Below are 12975 nucleotides of genomic sequence, written 5' to 3' on the forward strand. Positions count from 1 at the left end.
TGATACAGTGAGGGGCTCCATTCAGATTTGTGGGTGAAGGGATGAAAGGCCTCCTGACTTTTTTATTTTGAAAATAAACATTGAGTTTGATTCTCCATGATATTGTTGTTAGATCCATTTGCTCTGCTCCAGCATGTTCCTCTGGCTCCCTTGCTGGGATGAAGGAAGGCCTCTATTCAGCAGTGTGAATTGGGGCTGAGTAAGTTTAAATTTTTGTGCCAAAAACCATGACATTTTTCGACCCCTCCTGATCATGCAGGCACGGGGACATGATTTACATAACCCATCCAGTATTCAACATGTGTTTGGCTGGGTTTTGGTTCAGTGTATTTTGTCTTGTACTGTAGCAAATAATTGGATTGCAGCTTTGGATGTAGCAGCAGTGCTTCTGGATCAGCCCTTCAGGTGTGCCAGGCAGGACTGCTCCTCCAGAGGTAGGCATCTGAAAAATTAATTAAAGGAACCCAAACCTCACCGACGGGAATTTAGCCTCAGCAGCCTGAATTGTGGTAGTCGTCAGTGCTGGCTGAGTATTGTTTTTGGCACAGTGTTTTGTTATTTAAACCCGAACGCAAATATTTTTTCCACCTGGGTGGAGGTGTACTTTTGTCGATCGTGCTTGCATGTGCTAATGTGCTCCTGGATAGCTCTCAATTTGTACGTGTCGGCTTTCCAAAGGGGGCATTTTGGCCCAAATTAGAGTCCCCTATGATAGCCCTGTTTTCTTGTTAAGGCCCCATCCTCCATTTTATTGTTTGTGTTTATGTGTCTTGTAGGTCTCCTGATAGCAGGATCTGGCGTGGTGGGCTGTGCTATAGCCCGTTTAGGCCGTAGTGAGAGCCCTCATTTGTCCTGCTTCCTAAGGCTTCTCATCCTGGCTGAGTGGGCTGGGTGGGAGGGGGTGATCTCCGGGCTTTTGAGGCGGGATCGAGGCTCTTTCCGATGAGGGACACGTGATGTGAATCGGATGTGTAGGGCAACCATGGGTTAGACGGAACGGCTGCCGCACGGGCTCAGCCGCCAACGTGGGGGCAGTCTGGGCCGCGGGAGGATCATCTCAGGTAAGTTTTCATTTTGGTTTTCTGTTTTTTCTGGTGCCAGGATCCCTGACCTCCGGTTCTCTGGGGTTTGGAGGTGACTGTGGAAGGGAGATCCACAGAGGCAGGGGTGTCAGATGAGGAGGGGGTTCCTGAGGTATTGCCGTATCCAATAATTAATCTATGTTTCCTCTTGTGGAGGAGACCATCCCCCTGGTTCTACAGTCATCGTGGCTGTGTCACGCGGCTCGGTGTCCGGGCTCTCTCCGGGACCTGAAACCGGTGGTGGAGAGTGAGCGGTGTTTCCGTACGGCAGGTGGAGAGGAGCCCAGGGCCCCCACCAGGGCCTCCCCTCTTGTTTTAAGGTCTGCGTTAACCCTCTGTGTGGGATGAATGCTTTGATGTCATGTTTTGTGGTGTGACTTGTGTTTTCGTTTTTTGTTACAGGAGGTCGGGAGGCGGTGGGTGCGTCAGGCCCCCTCTTCCTTCTCTCTCTCCATCGTGGGCTCGAGCTCGGCGACCATAAAGGCCTCTACCTGCTCCGGGTTTCGAGACCGGAGCCGTCTCCAGGTTCCTCTTTGCCCAAACGGGTGGCGATTTGGAAGGGGCCTCGCCCCTCTCCCTTGAGAGCCCCTTTAAGGTAAGAAGCTCTTTTTCCCGGGAGTCAGTGTAATGATCCCTTAGGATTAACATGTTGTGTGTTCCCAGTTTTTTGCATTTCCCTCAATGAGGAGTTTGGTCTCTCATTAGGGCTGGCGGTTTTAATTGTGGTGATGAGGTGTGTTTCGTAGTTTTTGGATTGTAGGGGGGGGGTGGTTGTCAGAATCCACGTATTCAGGTGGTGGGCTTTTGATGATGTATGTATGGTTCTGATTTGATGCCAAAGTCCGGTCTGAGGACTGAGGTTTGTTTTCTTACCTGTTTCCCTCCCTCCTTTCCCTGTGTGTGTTTCTCCCGTGTCCTGTGTCGTGTAACGTGTGTTCTGGTTTGTGAAGTATTTCACAGGTTGTTTTTTGGGGCCATGTGGCCCCTGGTACGAAAAATTGTGGCCTATAGCCATGCTCCACATGGTGTGTTGGAGCGTTGAGGGTAGCCGCCCTGAGTCCGTGGCCCTCACCACGGACGCATGCTGCGGCGCTGCCCTGTGGCCTGTGATGTGATGGAAGCGTATTCGGGGTGAACGGCGCCTGGGCCTCTCCTCCCGGCGCGTCTCAGGCGGTCACGCCGGGTAAGAGACCACCGTCCAGCCCTCCTCCCTGCTCCTGCCGTACATTGTATGGCCGTGTAAAAAAAGGTGAGAAAAAAATGTGGAAAAAGATTGAGAATGAGAAAAAATGTGCAAAAATTTGAAAAAAGTAGTTAGAACAAGCTTTAAGCAACGTTTCGTCTGTTTTAGGACCTTCTTCAGCAAGTTGTTCAAAAAATTGGGGTGAAAAAAGTTATTTTGTGTAAAAAAAGGTATAATTTCTCTCTCTGTTGTCTTGTGTGGTATCCTTGAGCTCTGTTGCAGCAGTGGAACAGAGGAGCAGGCAGCCTGGCTCTTTATAGAAGGGGAGGAGTGGGGTTTGCTGCCAGATTTTGAAAAAGGCACTGCCGTTTAAACCCTTTCGTCTGCTGATGCATCCGATGAAATAATAAACACACCCCATATATATCTTCAGGTATATTATATAAATCATTGAAATATTTTTTCTTTTTTTAGGTGAGTTCCGGGTTTTATCTTATTCTTTCGGGAGTATTGTTTTTCCAGGGAGTATCGAAATTATGTTGTATTAATTTTGATTTTTCTCTTTTTTTCAGGGCAGGTAAGTATTTCTTTAAATTTAAAACGGTGGATAAGGTGGGTAAGTAGGTTGGTCAAAGGTCAAGCTGGAGGTTCCATTGGTTCGGTTAGGATAAATGTTCCGGTTCGGGTTCGGGTTAGGGCTAGGGATTAGGGTTCGGTTAGGGCCAGGGGTTAAGGGTTAGGGTTGGGTTAAGTGTTAAGGTTAGGGTTCGGGCCAGAGGTTAGGGGTTAGGGTTTAGAGCCAGGGACCAGGGTTGGGTTAGGGTTAAGATAAGGGTCAGGTGTCGGTGGGAGTAGTTATAAAAGAAAACCGGTGATAGTTGCTGTTCCTTTTAAAGGTCAAAGGTCACATCAGAGAAGGTCCCACACCCTCCCCAAAATCAGGAGGCGGCTGGCCGTGCCGTTAGGACATGGAGAGTGGGTGAGACTCGGCACCGCGAAGCGGTGTCGAGTCTCTATGCCGGGCCATCCTGTTCTGGTTCAGGTGAGTCCTATTTTAGATTGAGACCTTTTGGGGAGAAATTGTGCCTAATTTTTTATCCATTCTCTCTCAGCCCGGGCTCTCTGTGTGTTGTTCCAATTTGGATCCCTCTGGAGGACTGTGGCTCGGACAACGACCATCCATGGGAGACAAAATGGCTGACAAGGGGTTGTTGTGGTCTCTCTCCGCGTTCGGATGTTAATCTGTGTTGGGTGAAGCGCTGGTGAGGAGCGTGTTTTGGTCGTCCCCGACATATTGGAGCCCGCGCAGGTCTGACAGTAGATCAAATATACACAGTTTTTAGGTGTGGATTTCCCCGGGTCATAGTCTTGAAGACTGTTTGTTTTCATGGTTGTATCCATGTGAGATGTTTGAAAAATTCCCCTTGACCCCTGTGTTTAGATGGTCATGGTCTGATTTTGCTTTGACCAGGTAATCCTGACAGATTTTTGTTTTTTCTAAAAGCCGCTATAATTATTTTGTATTTTTTAGAGTCCAGATTGTAATTTTGTTATAAAGTTGTCTTTGATTTCCTAATTAATTGTATTGCAGGTCTGGAGTAAGTAGTGACGAAAGGAGGAGCTCTCCCGTCTCCGTCGGCCGTGTCTCCAAGAAGGTTTTGAGGGCCTCCCTTCTGAAGGAGCGCGCATAGCCCTGGCGGCTAACGCTCTGAAGAGTGTTTTTGTTGCCATCATGAAATCGCTCTGGTGAGTGCAATCCTATGAATCGTAATAGTTGTGACTTTCAAATAACCCTTGTATGTATGTTTCGGATGGTGGCTGTTTTATGGAGCAGAGCATGGGTGTCTTGTTTCTTTAAAAAATACTTTGATTATCTAATTTTGTTGTTTGTCGAAAGTTTATCCCCTTGTAGGTGGTGGTATCCAGGAAGTCGCCCGACGTGGTGCTGGTGGTGGATTTCAGCTTGATGGACGGGTTATGATTATTCAAGGTGAGTAAAAATGTTCAAATTCCTCCCTGGAAATAGGGCCAGACCCCCCAGATGTCATCCAAATACCTATAATTCATGTGTGGGTTTCTGTTTGCAGGATGCCAGGGCAGATGTCTCCCACTCCGCCATGAAAATGTTTGCGATTATGCCGGTGCGACTTCTTTCCCATGGCAGTGCCTTTAATTTGCATGATGAAATTACTGTCGAATTCAAACTCATTTCTTCTGAGATTAATTTTCTAATAACTGTAAAATTTCTTGTCTGGCCTGTTCTTATCGGATATTAATAAAATGTTTTTTATAGCTTGAATGCCTTCGTCTCCTCTCAATATTGTTATACAACTGTCTATATCTAATGTAAACAGAATGCAGCTGAGGGGGAATGGAGTTTTTTGACTGCTGTCGACAAAATGATAAGTGTCTTTAAGGTATCCAACATGTTTGTTGGATAAGGGATTAATATAGTGATCAATAAATTGGGCTTGTATAATATGTCTCGCTGTCCAGTCCGACACTATGGGCCTCCCGGGCGGAATCTCAAAAGGAACACTCCACTTTGAGGGCTCCTTGTGGATTTTGGGGAGGAGATAAAAAAGTCGGGCCCTCGGGATCGGGTTACCCACCAGTTAAGTATACTGTTTTTTCTTTATAAATCCTTTATTTAATAATGATTGAATAATTTGTTTAACTATTTTTTTCGTCTCAGGATAAATGGGTTCCTTTAAAGGGGAATAAATTTTCTGTCGTTTAATTGTCTATACACCTCAAATAGATACTGTTCCCTGTCCATTATGACCACCGCACTTCCCTTATCGCAGGTTTTATAGGATGTTTTTGTTTTTCTGTCAATTCCCTCAGAGCTGCAGTTTCTTCGTGACTCAGATTGGCTCTGGGTTCGGACGGATGGAAATAGTTTTCAAAAGTATTGAAATCTGCTTTGATCAATCTGTGATTTTGGTGGTAACCTTGATAAGGGAGGGCTCCATTCAGATTTGTGGTGAAGGGGATGAAAGGCTGACTTTTTTATTTTGAACAAACATTGAGTTTGATTCTCTATGATATTGTTGTAGATCCCATTTGCTCTGCTCCAGCATGTTCCTCTGGCTCCTCTGCTGGGGATGAAGGAGAGGGCCTCTACTTCAGCGGTGAATTGGGGCCGAGTAAGTTTAAATTTTTGTCCAAACCAGACATTTTTCGACCCCTCCTGAATCCTGCAGGCTTACGGGGACATGAATTTTAATAAACCATCCATCTCCAACATGTGTTGGCTGTGGTTTTGGTCCCGTTGTCTTTGTCTTGTACTGTAGCCATAATTTGGATTGCCGCTTGTGGATGTAGCAGCAGTCTGCTTTGGATCAGCCCATCATCAAGGTGTGCCAGGCAGGACTGCTCCTCCAGAGGTAGGGCATCTGAAAAAATTAATTAAAGGACCCCAAACCTCAGCCGACGGGAATTTAGCCTCAGCAGCCTGATTGTGGCTAGTGTAGTGCTGGTGAGTATTGTTTTTTGGCACAGTGTTTTTGTTATTTACCCTCCGAACGGACAAGATTATTTTCCACATGGGTGGAGGTGGTACTTTGTTTGTCGATCAGTGCCTTTGCATGTGCAATGTGCTCCTGGTAGCTGACCACTTTGTAAGCGTGCCTGCGGCTTTTCATCCCGCACCCGGGAGGGGCAATTTTGGCCAAATTAGAGTCCCCTATGATAGCCCACTGTTTTCGATATGTTAAGGCCCCGATCCTCTCCGTTATTTTTGTGCTTTTTATGGGTTCTGATGGTAGTGAGCTAGATAGCAGGCTCTTTTTCTCGTATGGACACGATGGGTCTGTTGCTAATACGGTCACCCGTTTAGGCCGTATGCGGACGCGTCACAGAGTGTTTCATTAGTACGTTGTTCTAGTCCGCTAAGGCTTGCTCATATCCTTGGTGGGTGTGCCTGTCGGTTGGGCGGTCGTGAATCTCCGTTCAAGGCGTTTTTTGGAGTGGGATCGAGGCTAGCGTCTTATAGATTTGTGACAGTAGACTATCGGTGCATTGTGATTTTAGGAATGCTGTAAGCGACAACGTTTCTCAGAGGCTTTGACAGTGCCAGTGGTGTTAATTTGGAACTGGTTGAATCGGCCTCTGGCGTCGAGGCACGGGCTCAGGCAACACGTACAGGCGCGTCGGGGAGGCCAGGATGGGACGCCGCCGGCTGAGTGGATTGTATCAGAATACTATTGTGCGGATATAGTTTTCATTGTTGGGTTTCTATAGTATGTTTTCTCTTTTCGCGGGTGCTGCCGTGATCCTTGACGTCCGGCTTCTCTCGGGTGTTGGGAGGTGACTGTGGAAGGGAACCACCGAGGGCAGCGGGTCGGGTGTTACGGGGGTGTTTGGTGCAGATTGAGGAGGGGGTTGCTGAGGTATCTGCCGTTGGTGCCATCTATGTTAGATTATTGTTTCCCTCTTGTGGAGGAGACCCTCCCCGTTTGTCTTATATAAGCATCATCCGTGGCTGTCTCTTGTCCCACGCGGCTCGGTTGTCCGGGCCTCTTGTCCGGGGACCTGAACGTCGGTCGGGGTTTGGGGAAGTGAGCCGGTGTTTCCGGGACGGCCAGGGGAGAGGCGCCCCCGGGGCCCCCACCATTCCAGGTTACCACCAGAAGTCACAGATTTGATCAAAGCAGATTTCAATTACTTTGAAAACCATTTCCATCCGTCCGAACCCAGAGCCACTGAGTCACGAAGAAACTGCAGCTCTGAGGATTGACAGAAAACAAAAACATCCTTATAAACCTGCAGATAAGGGAAGTGCGGTGGTCATAATGGACGGGAACAGTATCTATTTGAGGGTTATAGACAATTAAACGACAGAAAATATTATTCCCCTTTAAAGGAACCCATTTATCCTGAGACGAAAAAAATAGTTAAACAATTATTCATCATTATTAAATAAAGGATTTATAAAGAAAAAACAGTATACTTACCTGGTGGTAACCCGATCCCGAGGCCCAGACTTTTTTATCTCCTCCCCAAAATCCACAAGGAGCCCTCAAAGTGGAGTGTTCCTTTTGAGATTCCGCCCGGGAGGCCCATAGTGTCGGACTGTGACAGCGCATTTATACAGCCCAATTTATTGATCACTATATTAATCCCTTATCCAACCATGTTGGATACCTTAAGACACTTATCATTTTTCGACACAGTCAAAAACTCCATGTCCCCTCAGACTGCATTCTGTTTACATTAGATATGACAGTTTGTATCAAAATATTGATATAGACGAAGGCATTCAAGCTATAAAAAACATTTTATTAAATATCCAGATAAGACAGGCCAGACAAAGAAATTTTACAGTTTTAGAAATTAATCTCAGAAGAAATGATTTTGAATTCGACATAATTTCTATCTGCAAATTAAAGGCACTGCCATGGGAAAGAAATTCGCACCGGCATACGCAAACATTTTCATGGCGGAGTGGGAGACATCTGCCCTGGCATCCTGCAAACAGAAACCCACACTTATTATAGTATTTGGATGACATCTGGGGGTCTGGCCCTATTCCAGGGAGGAATTTGACGTTTTTTACTCACCTTGAATAATCATAACCCTCCATCAAGCTGAAATCCACCACCAGCACCACGTCGGTCGACTTCCTGGATACCACCACCTACAAGGGGATAAACTTTCGACAAACAACAAATTAGATATCAAAGTATTTTTTAAGAAACAGACACCCATGCTCTGCTCCTAAAAACCAGCCCCACCATCCGAAACATACATACAAGGGTTATTGAAATCACAACTATTACGATTCCATAGGATTGCACTCACCAGAGCGATTTCATGATGGCCACAAAAACTCTTCAGAGCGTTAGCCGCCAGGGGCTATGCGCGCTCCTTCAGAAGGGAGGCCCTCAAAACCTTCTTGGAGACACGGCCGACGGAGACGGGAGAGCTCCTCCCTTTCGTCACTACTACTCCAGACCTGCAATACAATTAATTAGGAAAATCAAAGACAACTTTAATAACAAAATTATCAATCTGGACCATCTGAAAAAATACAAAATTATAGCGGCTTTTAGAAAAAACAAAAATCTTCAGGATTACCTGGTCAAAGCCAAAATCAGACCACTGACCATCTCTAAACCCAGGGGTCGGGGAATTTTTCAAACATCTCACTGGATACACAGCCATGCAAACAAAACAGTCTTCAAGACTATGACCCGGGGAAATCCACACTCTAAAAACTGTGTATATTTGATCTACTGTCAGACCTGCGGGCTCCAATATGTCGGGGAGACCAAACACGCTCCTCCCCAGCGCTTCACCCAACACAGATATAACATCCGTACGCGGAGAGAGACACACACACCCCTTGTTAGCCATTTTGTCTCCCATGGATGGTCGTCTGTCCGAGCCACAGTCCTCCAGAGGGATCCAAATTGGAACAACACACGAGAGCCCGAGCTGAGAGAGAATGGATAAAAAAATTAGGCACAATTTCTCCAAAAGGTCTCAATCTAAAATAGGACTCACCTGAACCAGAACAGGATGGCCCGTGCATAGAGACTCGACACCGCTTCGCGGTGCCGAGTCTCATCCACTCTCCAGATCCTAACCGGCCAGCGCCTCCTGATTTTGGGGATGGTGTGGGACATTCTCTGATGTGACCTTTGACCTTTAAAAGGAACAGCAACTATCACCGGTTTCTTTTATATACTCCCACCGACACCTGACCCTTATCTTAACCCTAACCCTAACCCCTGGTCCCTGGCTCTAACCCTAACCCCTAACCTCTGGCCCTAACCCTAACTTAACCTTAACCCTAACCCTAACCCTTAACCCCTGGCCCTAACCCTAACCCTATCCTAGCCCTAACCCTAACCCTAACCGGGAACATTTATCCTAACCCTAACCAGATTGAACTCCCAGCTTGACCTTTGACCTAACCTATTACCCACCTTATCCACCTGTTTTAAATTTAAAAATACTTACCTGCCTGAAAAAAGAGAAAAATCAAAATTAATACACAAATTTTGATACTCACCTGGAAAAACAATACTTACCTGAAAGAATAGAATAAAACGGAACTCACTAAAAAAATTAAAAAAATTAAATCAATTTTCATATTATGCATCAGGCAGACCTGAAGGGTTAAACGGCAGTGCCTTTTCAAAATCTGGCAGGACACGCCCACTCCTCCCCTTCTATAAAGAGCCAGGCTGCCTGCTTCTCTGTTCCACTTGCTGCACGAGCTCAAGGAAACACACAGACAAACAGAGAGAGAATATACCTTTTTTCACCAAAATAACTTTTTACCCCTATTTTTGAACAAGCTTGCTGAAGAAGGTCTAAACAGACCGAAACGTTGCTTTAAAGCTTGTTCTACTTTTTTCAAATTTTTCACATTTTTTCTCAATCTTTTTCCACATTTTTTCTCACCTTTTTTAACACGGCCATACAATGTACGGCAGGAGCAGGGATGAGGGCTGGACGGTGGTCTCTTACGGCGTGACCGCTGAGACGGCCCCGGGGAGAGGCCCAGGCGCCGTTCACCCGAATACCGCTTCCATCACCGTCACGGGCCACAGGGCAGCGCCGCAGCTATGCGTCCGTGGTGAGGGGCCACGGACGTCAGGGCGGCTACCCTCAACGCTACCACCACCATGTGGAGCATGGCTATAGGCCACAATTTTTCGTACCAGGGGCCACATGGCCCCAAAAAACAACCTGTGAAACTTCACAAACCAGAACACACGTTACACGACACAGGACACAGGGAGAAACACACACAGGGAAAGGAGGGAGGGAAACAGGGAAGAAACAAACCTCAGTCCTCAGCCCGGACTTTGCATCAAAATCAGAACCATACATACAATCATCAAAATAGCCCACCACCTGAATAACGTGGATTCTGACAAACCGCCCCCCCCTCAATCCAAAAACTGACGAACACCTCATCACCACAATTAAACCGGCCAGCCCTAATGAGGAGACCAAACTCCTCATTGAGGGAAATGCAAAAAACTGGGAACACCAACAATGTTATCCTAAGGGATCATTACACTGACTCCCTGGAAAAAGAGCTTCTTACCTTAAAGGGGCTCTCAAAGGGAGAGTGGCGAGGCCCCTTCCAATCGCCACCGTTTGGGCAAGAGGAACCTGGGGAGACGGCTCCGGTCCGAAACCCTGGAGCAGGTAGAGGCCTTTATGGTCGCCGAGCTCGAGCCCACGATGGAGAGAGAGAAGGAGAGGGGGCCTGACAGCCCACCGCCTCCCCGACCTCCTGTAACAAAAAAACAGAAAACACAAGTCACCACAAAACATGACATCAAAGCATTCATCCACACAGAGAGGGTTAACGCAGACCTTAAAACAAGAGGGGAGGCCCTGGTGGGGGCCCGTGGCTCCTCTCCACCTGCCGTACCGGAACAACACGGCTCACTCTCCACCACCGGTTCAGGTCCCGGAGAGAGCCCGGACACCAGCCGCGTGGACACAGCCACGATGACTGGGAAACGGGGGATGGTCTCCTCCACAAGAGGGAAACTAATTAACATTATGGATACGGCAATACCTCAGGAACCCCCTCCTCATCTGACACCCGCTGCCTCTGTGGATCTCCTTCCACAGTCACCTCCAAAACCCCAGAGAAGCCGGAGGTCAGGGATCCTGGCACCAGAGAAAACAGAAAACCAAAATGAAAACTTACCTGGAGATGATCCTCCCGCGGCGCCGACTGCCCCCCGTTGGCGGCTGAGCCCGTGGGCAGCCGTTCCGTCTAACCCAGCTGTTGCCTACACATCCGATTCCATCACGTGTCTCTCATCTGAAGGAGCCTCGATCCCCCTCCAAAAAGCCCGGAGATCACCCCTCCCACCCAGGCCACTCCAGCCAGGATGAGAAGCCTTAGGAGAGCAAGACAAATGGGCTCTCACTACGGCCTAAACGGGCTATAGCACAGCCCACCACACCAGATCCTGCTATCAGGAGACCTACAAGACACATAAACACAAACAATAAAATGGAGGATTGGGGCCTTAACATACGAAAACAGTGGGCTATCATAGGGACTCTAATTTGGCCAAATGCCCCCCTTTGAAAGCCGACACGTACAAATTGAGAGCTATCCAGGAGCCACATTAGCACATGCAAAGGCACTGATCGACAAAAGTACCACCTCCACCCATGTGGAAAAAATAATCTTGTCGTTGGGTTAAATAACAAAAACACTGTGCCAAAAACAATACTCAGCCAGCAGCTACTAGCCACATTCAGGCTGCTGAGGCTAAATTCCCGTCGGCTGAGGTTTGGGTTCCTTTAATTAATTTTTCAGATGCCTACCTCTGGAGGAGCAGTCCTGCCTGGCACACCTGAATGGGCTGATCCGAAGCACTGCTGCTACATCCCAAAGCTGCAATCCAAATTATTTGCTACAGTACAAGACAAAATACACTGGACCAAAACCACAGCCAAACACATGTTGGAATACTGGATGGGTTATGTAAAATTCATGTCCCCGTAAGCCTGCATGATCAGGAGGGGTCGAAAAATGTCATGGTTTTGGCACAAAAATTTAAACTTACTCAGCCCCAATTCACACTGCTGAATAGAGGCCTCTCCTCATCCCCAGCAGGGGAGCCAGGAAACATGCTGGAGCAGAGCAAATGGGATCTACAACAATATCATAGGAGAATCAAACTCAATGTTTATTTTCAAATAAAAAAGTCAGGCCTTTCATCCCCTTCACCACAAATCTGAATGGAGCCCTCCTTATCAAGGTTACCACCAGAAGTCACAGATTTGACAAAGCAGATTTCATTACTTTGAAAACCATTTCCATCCGTCCGAACCCAGAGCCAATCTGAGTCACGAGAAACTGCAGCTCTGAGGGATTGACAGAAAACAAAAACATCCTTATAAAACCTGCAGATAAGGGAAGTGCGGTGGTCATAATGGACAGGGAACAGTATCTATTTGAGGGTTATAGACAATTAAACGACAGAAAATATTATTCCCCTTTAAAGGAACCCATTTATCCTGAGACGAAAAAAATAGTTAAACAAATTATTCATCATTATTAATAAAGGATTTATAAAGAAAAAACAGTATACTTACCTGGTGGGTAACCCGATCCCGAGGCCCAGACTTTTTTATCTCCTCCCCAAAATCCACAAGGAGCCCTCAAAGTGGAGTGTTCCTTTTGAGATTCCGCCCGGGCCCATAGTGTCGGACTGTGACAGCGAGACATATTATACAGCCCAATTTATTGATCACTATATTAATCCCTTATCCAACAAACATGTTGGATACCTTAAAGACACTTATCATTTTGTCGACACAGTCAAAAAACTCCATGTCCCCTCCAGACTGCATTCTGTTTACATATATATAGACAGTTTGTATACAAATTTGATATAGACGAAGGCATTCAAGCTATAAAAAACATTTTATTAAATATCCAGATAGAACAGGCCAGACAAAGAAATTTTACAGTTATTAGAAATTAATCTCAGAAGAAATGATTTTGAATTCGACAGTAATTTCTATCTGCAAATTAAAGGCACTGCCATGGGAAAGAAATTCGCACCGGCATACGCAAACATTTTCATGGCGGATGGGAGCATCTGCCCTGGCATCCTGCAAACAGAAACCCACACATTATTATAGGTATTTGGATGACATCTGGGGGGTCGGCCCTATTCCAGGGAGGAATTTGAACAGTTTTTACTCACC

At 46.7% G+C, this 12975-nt stretch overlaps 1 long non-coding RNA gene across 1 annotated transcript; it reads right to left on the bottom strand.

The window, feature by feature from the left end:
• Window positions 1-7232: 7232 nt before the first annotated feature.
• On the bottom strand, window positions 7233-7846 carry LOC113744398 (uncharacterized). Its single transcript, XR_003461485.1, has 3 exons — window positions 7830-7846; window positions 7686-7737; window positions 7233-7341 (listed from the first exon to the last, which is right to left on the bottom strand). It is a non-coding gene; the product is annotated as an uncharacterized LOC113744398 (long non-coding RNA).
• Window positions 7847-12975: the final 5129 nt, after the last annotated feature.

The sequence above is a fragment of the Larimichthys crocea genome, chromosome XXII, assembly GCF_000972845.2.
Source record: "Larimichthys crocea isolate SSNF chromosome XXII, L_crocea_2.0, whole genome shotgun sequence".
In the NCBI taxonomy this organism is placed as follows: domain Eukaryota; kingdom Metazoa; phylum Chordata; class Actinopteri; family Sciaenidae; genus Larimichthys; species Larimichthys crocea.